The sequence below is a fragment of the Salmo trutta genome, chromosome 15 (assembly GCF_901001165.1).
Source record: "Salmo trutta chromosome 15, fSalTru1.1, whole genome shotgun sequence".
NCBI lineage: Eukaryota > Metazoa > Chordata > Actinopteri > Salmoniformes > Salmonidae > Salmo > Salmo trutta.
The window spans coordinates 58,110,853-58,119,279 of record NC_042971.1 but is presented as its reverse complement, the minus strand read 5'-3'; positions in this window follow the sequence as shown (position 1 = coordinate 58,119,279).

Below are 8,427 nucleotides of genomic sequence, written 5' to 3'. Positions count from 1 at the left end.
AGGACACATACAGTTGAAGTCGGAATTTTACATACACTTAAGTTGGAATCATTAAAACTTGTTTTTCAACCACTCCACAAATGTCTTGTTAACAAACTATAGTTTTGGCAAGTCGGTTAGGACATCTACTTTGTGCATGAGTCAAGTAATTTTTCCAACAATTGTTTACAGATTATTTCACTTATAATTCACTTTATCACAATTCCAGTGGTTCAGAAGTTTACAAACACTAAGTTGACTGTGCTTTTAAACAGCTTGGAAAACTCCAGAAAATGATGTCATGGCTTTAGATGTCACGGCTGTTGAAAGGATCGGACCAAGGCGCAGCGTGTTTGTAGTTCCACATCTTTATTAATCCGTGAAACGTAATGCAATACACCAAATACTTGAAATAATAAAACAACAAACCGTGACGCAGAGAAAACACACTACTCAAAATATACAACCCACAAAACCAAATGGCAAAACCCCTTACATAAATATGATCTCCAATTAGAGACAACGAGAACAGGCTGCCTCTAATTGGAGATCATCCCAACAACCCCAACATAGAACTAGAAACCTAGAAAAACAACATAGAAACAGAAAACAAGAAAACCACCCACAAACAACCCCTGTCACGCCCTGACCACTCTACTATAGAAAATGACATCTTACAAGGGTCAGGACGTGACAGTACCCCCCCCCCCCCCCCCAAAGGTGCAGACTCCGACTGCAACCAAAAAAAAACACAAAACGCAAAGGGAGGGTAGGGAGGGTGACAAATGTCTATGGCGGCTCTATAGCTAAACCCAGAACCTTACTATCCCTCCGATCCTCCAGCAACGGAGGTGGCTCCGGTTCAGGGCGTAACCCCCGTTCCGCCCACAGATCCCTCCACTTCTGTATCACCGGCCCGTGGATTGTTATCGGAGGAATCGGACTGTAGATCATTACCGGAAGCTCTGTGCTGCAGACCACCGCTGGAGGTTCTGTGCTACAGGCCGCCGCTGGAGGATCCGGTCTGCAGGCCGCCGAAGGTTCCGGGCTACAGGCCGCCGCTGAAGGCTCCGGGCTGCGGACCGTCGCTGGAGGCTCCGGACTGGGGAGCGTTGCTGGAGGCTCCGGACTGGGGAGCGTCGCTGGACTGGGGAGCGTCGCTGGAGGCTCGGGACTGGGGAGCGTTGCTGGACTGGGGAGCGTCGCTGGAGGTTCCGGACTGGGAGGCGTCGCTGGAGGCTCCGGACTGAGGAGCGTCGCTGGAAGCTCCGGACTGGGGAGCGTCGCTGGAGGCGCCAGACTGGGGAGCGTCGCTGGAGGCTCCGGACTGGGGAGCGTCGCTGGAGGCTCCGGGCTGGAGAGCGTCTCTGTAGGTTCCAGACCGGGGACCGTCGCTGCGGGCTCCGTGTCATGGATCATCACTACGTGTTCCGCGCCATGGATCATCACTGGAGGCTTTGTGCCATGGATCATCACTGGAGGCTTCGGACCATTGATCATCACTGGAGGCTTCCTACGTGGAGCTGGACCCGATCTCACCGGACTGGGGAGAAGCACAGGAGACTGGGTGCGTAGAGCAGGCACAGGGCACATAGAAACAGAAAACCACCCAAAAACACCCCCTGTCACGCCCTGACCACTCTACTATAGAAACTGTCATCTTACAAGGGTCAGGACGTGACATTAGAAGCTTCTGATAGGCTAATTGACATCATTTGAGTCAATTGGAGGTGTACCTGTGGATGTATTTCAAGGCCTACCGTCAAACTCAGTGCCTCTTTGCTTGACATCATGGGAAAATCAAAAGAAAAATTGTAGACCTTCACAAGTCTGGTTCATCCTTAGGAGCAATTTCCAAACGCCTGAATGTACCACGTTCATCTGTACAAACAATAGTACGAACGTATAAACACCATGGGACCATGCAGCCGTCATACCGCTCAGGATGGATACGCACTTTGGTGCGAAAATTGCAAATCAATCCCAGAACAACAGCAAAGGACCCTGTGAAGATGCATGAGGAAACAGGTACAAAAGTATCTATATCCACAGTAAAATGAGTCCTATATCGACATAAACTGAAAGGCCGCTCAGCAAGGAAGAAGCCACTGCTCCAAAACCACCAGAAGAAAGCCAGACTATGGACCTTAGAGATGCAGGGTAGGATAGATATAGGTCTGTAGCAGTTTGGGTCTAGAGTGTCTCCCTCTTTGAAGAGGGGGATGACCGCAGCAGCTTTCCAATCTTTGGGAATCTCAGACGATACGAAAGAGAGGTTGAACAGGCCAGTAATAGGGGTTGCAACAATTTCGGCAGATCATTTTAGAAAGAGAGGGTCCAGATTGTCTAGCCCGGCTGATTTATAGGGGTCCAGATTTTGCAGCTCTTTCAGAACATCAGCTATCTGGATATGGGTGAAGGAGAAATGGTGGGGACTTGGGCGGATTGCTGTGGAAGGTGCCGGGCAGTTGACCGGGGTAGGGGTAGCCAGGGGGAAAGCATGGCCAGCCGTAGAGAAATGCTCATTGAAATTCTCAATTATAGTGGATTTATCGGTTGTAACAGTGTTTCCTAGCCTCAGAGCAGTGGGTAGCTGGGAGGAGGTGCTCTTATTCGCCATGGACTTTACAGTGTCCCAGAACCTTTTTGAGTTTGTACTGCAGGATGCAAATTTCTGTTTGAAAAAGCTAGCCTTAGCTTTCCTGACTGCCTGTGTATATTGGTTCCTAACTTACCCTGAAAAGTTGCATATCACGGGGGCTATTCAATGCTAATGCAGAACGCCACAGGATGTTTTTGTGCTGGTCAAGGGCAGACAGGTCTGGAGTGAACCAAGGGCTATATCTATTCCTGGTTCTACATTTTTTGAATGGGGCATGCTTATTTAAGATGGTGAGGAAGGCACTTTTAAAGAACAACCAGGCATCCTCTACTGTCGGGATGAGGTCAATGTCATTCCAGGATACCCCGGCCAGGTCGATTAGAAAGGCCTGCTCGCAGAAGTGTTTTAGGGAGCGTTTGACAGTGATGAGGGGTGGTCGTTTGATCGCAGAACCATTATGGATGCAGGCAATGAGGCAGTGATCGCTGAGATCTTGGTTGAAAAGAGCAGAGGTGTATTTGGAGGGCGAGTTAGTTAGGATGATATCTATGAGGGTGCCCATGTTTACGGATTTGGGGTTATATCTGGTAGGTTCGTTGATAAGTTGTGTGAGGTTGAGGGCATCAAGCTTAGATTGTAGGATGGCCGGGGTGTTAAGCATGTCACAGTTAAGGTCACCTAGCAGCATGAGCTCAGAAGATAGATGGGGGGCAATCAGATTACATATGGTGTCGAGGGCACAGCTGGGGGCGGAGGGTGGTCTATAGCAAGCGGCAACGGTGAGAGACTTGTTTCTGGAAAGGTTCATTTTTAGAAGTAGGAGCTCGAATTGTTTGGGTACAGACCTGGATAGTAAGACAGAACTCTGCAGGTTATCTTTGCAGTAGATTGCAACACCGCCCCCTTTGGCAGTTCTATCTTGTCGGAAAATGTTATAGTTAGGAATGGCAATGTCAAGGTTTTAGTGGTCTTCCTAAGCCAGGATTCAGACACGGCAGGATTCAGACACACAGTATAGACAGTGTAGACCTACTTGAGACACATAGACCTACTAGAGTCACAGTATAGACCTACTAGAGACACAGTATAGACCAACTTGAGAGACAGTATAGACCTACTAAAGACACAGTATAGACCTACTAGAGAGTATAGACCTACTAGAGACACAGTATAGACCTACTAGAGACACAGTATAGACCTACTAGAGAGTATAGACCTACTAGAGACACAGTATAGACCTACTAGAGACACAGTATAGACCTACTAGAGAGACAGTAATGACCTAGAGAGTATAAACCTACTAGAGAGACAGTATAGACCTACACTGCTCAAAAAAATAAAGGGAACACTTAAACAACACAATGTAACTCCAAGTCAATCACACTTCTGTGAAATCAAACTGTCCACTTAGGAAGCAACACTGATTGACAATAAATTTCACATGCTGTTGTGCAAATGGAATAGACAACAGGTGTAAATTATAGGCAATAAGCAAGACACCCCCAATAAAGGAGTGGTTCAGCAGGTGGTGACCACAGACCACTTCTCAGTTCCTATGCTTCCTGGCTGATGTTTTGGTCACTTTTGAATGCTGGCGGTGCTTTCACTCTAGCGGTAGCATGAGACGGAGTCTACAACCCACACAAGTGGCTCAGGTAGTGCAGCTTATCCAGGATGGCACATCAATGCGAGCTGTGGCAAGAAGGTTTGCTGTGTCTGTCAGCGTAGTGTCCAGAGCATGGAGGCGCTACCGGGAGACAGGCCAGTACATCAGGAGATGTGGAGGAGGCCGTAGGAGGGCAACAACCCAGCAGCAGGACCGCTACCTCCTCCTTTGTGCAAGGAGGAGCAGGAGGAGCACTGCCAGAGCCCTGCAAAATGACCTCCAGCAGGCCACAAATGTGCATGTGTCTGCTCAAACGGTCAGAACGGCCACCTGTGGGCCCGACGTCCACAGGTGGGGGTTGTGCTTACAGCCAAACACCGTGCAGGACGTTTGGCATTTGCCAGAGAACACCAAGATTGGCAAATTCGTCACTGGCGCCCTGTACTCGTCACAGATGAAAGCAGGTTCACACTGAGCACGTGACAGACGTGACAGAGTCTGGAGACGCAGTGGAGAATGTTCTGCTGCCTGCAACATCCTCCATTATGACCGGTTTGGCGGTGGGTCAGTCATGGTGTGAGGTGGCATTTCTTTGGGGGGCCGCACAGCCCTCCATGTGCTCGCCAGAGGTAGCCTGACTGCCATTAGGTACCGAGATGAGATCCTCAGACCCCTTGTGAGACCATATGCTGGTGCGGTTGGCCCTGGGTTCCTTCTAATGCAAGACAATGCTAGACCTCATGTGGCTGGAGTGTGTCAGCAGTTCCTGCAAGAGGAAGGCATTGATGCTATGGACTGGCCCCCCCGTTCCCCAGACCTGAATCCAATTGAGCACATCTGGGACATCATGTCTCGCTCCATCCACCAACGCCACGTTGCACCACAGACTGTCCAGGAGTTGGCGGATGCTTTAGTCCAGGTCTGGGAAGAGATCCCTCAGGAGACCATCCGCCACCTCATCAGGAGCATGCCCAGGCGTTGTAGGGAGGTCATACAGGCACGTGGAGGCCACACACACTACTGAGCCTCATTTTGACTTGTTTTAAGGACATTACATCAAAGTTGGATCAGCCTGTAGTGTGGTTTTCCACTTTAATTTTGAGTGTGACTCCAAATCCAGACATCCATGGGTTGATAAATTGGATTTCCATTGATTTTTTTTGTGTGATTTTGTTGTCAGCACATTCAAATATGTAAAGAAAAAAGTATTTAATAAGATTATTTCTTTCATTCAGATCTAGGATGTGTTGTTTAAGTGTTCCCTTTATTTTTTTGAGCAGTGTACTTGAGACACATAGACCTACTAGAGACACAGTATAGACCTACTAGAGACACAGTATAGACCTACTAGAGACACAGTATAGACCTACTAAAGACACAGTATTGACCTAGAGAGTATAGACCTACTAGAGACACAGTATAGACCTACTAGAGAGTATAGACCCACTAGAGACACAGTATAGACCTACTAGAGAGTATAGACCCACTAGAGACACAGTATAGACCTACTAGAGACACAGTATAGACCTACTAGACACACAGTATAGACCTACTAGAGAGACAGTATAGACCTAGTAGAGAGACAGTATAGACCTAGTAGAGAGACAGTATAGACCTACTAGAGACACAGTATAGACCTACTAGAGACACAGTATAGACCTACTAGAGACACAGTATTGACCTAGAGAGTATAGACCTACTAGAGAGACAGTATAGACCTACTTGAGACACAGTATAGACCTACTAAAGACACAGTATAGACCTACTAGAGACACAGTATAGACCTACTAAAGACACAGTATTGACCTAGAGAGTATAGACCTACTAGAGACACAGTATAGACCTACTAGAGAGTATAGACCCACTAGAGACACAGTATAGACCTACTAGAGAGTATAGACCCACTAGAGACACAGTATAGACCTACTAGAGACACAGTATAGACCTACTAGAGACACAGTATAGACCTACTAGAGAGACAGTATAGACCTAGTAGAGAGACAGTATAGACCTAGTAGAGAGACAGTATAGACCTACTAGAGACACAGTATTGACCTAGAGAGTATAGACCTACTAGAGAGACAGTATAGACCTACTTGAGACACAGTATAGACCTACTAGAGACACAGTATAGACCTACTAGAGACATAGTATAGACCTACTAGAGACACAGTATAGACCTACTAGAGACACAGTATAGACCCACTAGAGAGACAGTATAGACCTACTAGAGACAGAAAAATCTACCCCCTTTTTCTCCCCAATTTCGTGATTACGATCTTGTCTCATTGCTGCAACAGCACAACGGGCTCGGGAGAGCCGAAGGTCGAGTCATGCATCCTCTGAAACAGGACTCGCCAAACTGTGCTCCTTAACACCCGCCCGCTTAACCCGGAAGCCAGCTGCACCAATGTGTCGGAGGAAACACCTTTCAACTGACGACCAGAGTCAGCCTGCATGCGCCCAGCCCACCACAAGGAGTCGTTAGAGCCTGATGAGCCAAGTAAAGCCCCCCCGGCCAAACCCTCCCCTAAACCGGACGATGCTGGGTCAATTGTGTGCCGGCCTATGGGACTCCTGGTTACGGCCGGTTGTGACACAGCCTGGGTTCGATCCCAGGCTGCTGTGACACCACAACACTGCGATGCAGTGCCTTAGGCATCCTGAGTGGTGCAGCGGTCTATCATAACCCTAACCTTAAACCAATTCTAACCCTAATTGTAACGGGGGAAATGTCCCCACGAGGGAGAATTTTCCTTCTTTTACTATCCTTGGATAGAAGAACCCCCCCCTCCCACACACACACACACACACACACACACACACACACACACACTCCCTCTTACTTCCTCTCTTTCTCTCCCCACTCCCCTGTTTCTTTCTGGTCCAGTCATTGGATAGCGGTGCCTTAAAGCATCAGGATTCCTTCTATCCCTCTCTGTCTGTCTCTAGGGGTCGTCAGTCTGCTGTCGGCCCCTCAGAAGTGGTGAGCTTCAGAGATTACTACTCCTGATCCCCCATGGCTTGGAGATATTTTTAAAGATGATGTTAGACCTGTGAAATACTAAGCTGAGAGTAAGACTTTGATTTGGATGTAGTAAGAAAAGAAACCCAACGCTTAAACGAGGTGGTGTGACGAGCGACTCATTGACGAATAACAGCTGTCTTTTAACACTACAAGTATATCATATTCTAAAATGCCAAAGGCTACTTTTTAATGAGTAATTGACAATATATTATTATTATTATATATATTTTTTTACATAGGCCTACATTTCCCCACTGTTTCTGTGTCCCAAATGTATCCGCTGTCGATTATCATGTACACGACTAGCAGTCTTGTGTTCCTCTGGGATTGTGGTTTGGATCAGTCGAACTCAGTTCCACAGAGTTGATGAGCGAGATGTGAGTGAGAGAGAGAGAGAAGCCATGATCATGTAATGGGTGGAAGGGTGGAACACAGAGCTGCAGACCACTGGGATGTCGCCTCACTCCAGAGCTATTTCCTGTGGACAAGCTGTTTTGACAAATATGGGCTGCTCTGAGTGAAGACTCTACATGGCAACCATCCAAGAGGACAGCCTACATAGAGGATGGTAAAATCAAATGCATTTTGAGTAAAACTATGATAGATATTGACATCAACAAGAGGCAGAGCAGAAGTTGTCAACATGGGGTAGAGACTGGCATATGTAGTATTGGTATTTGGTTCATCAAAATATTACAAGGGTTCAATGAAAATCCTGTATTTACAGTTGATATATACTTCAAAGTGCACAAGACTTCACACTCATATCTGTTACTATCACTTTGATAAGGTCATGTCAGTTGATGTGATCAGGTTGCAGTAAAAAATGTGACAGTGGTGTTTTCACCAAAGAAGATTAGTAAACAATGGCTGTTTAATACAAACAGTTCTAAGAACTCTCGCCTGCCCTAGAACAGCTCATCTTTCTGGTAGCTACAGTACTGGCTGTTGTCTTTGTCCTTTCTCTACAGTACTGGCTGTTGTCTTTGTCCTTTCTCTACAGTACTGGCTGTTGTCTTTGTCCTTTCTCTACAGTACTGGCTGTTGTCTTTGTCCTTTCTCTACAGTACTGGCTGCTGTCTTTGTCCTTTCTCTACAGTACTGGCTGCTGTCTTTGTCCTTTCTCTACAGTACTGGCTGTTGTCTTTGTCCTTTCTCTACAGTACTGGCTGTTGTCTTTGTCCTTTCTCTCTTCTCTGGCCACTCTCTCAG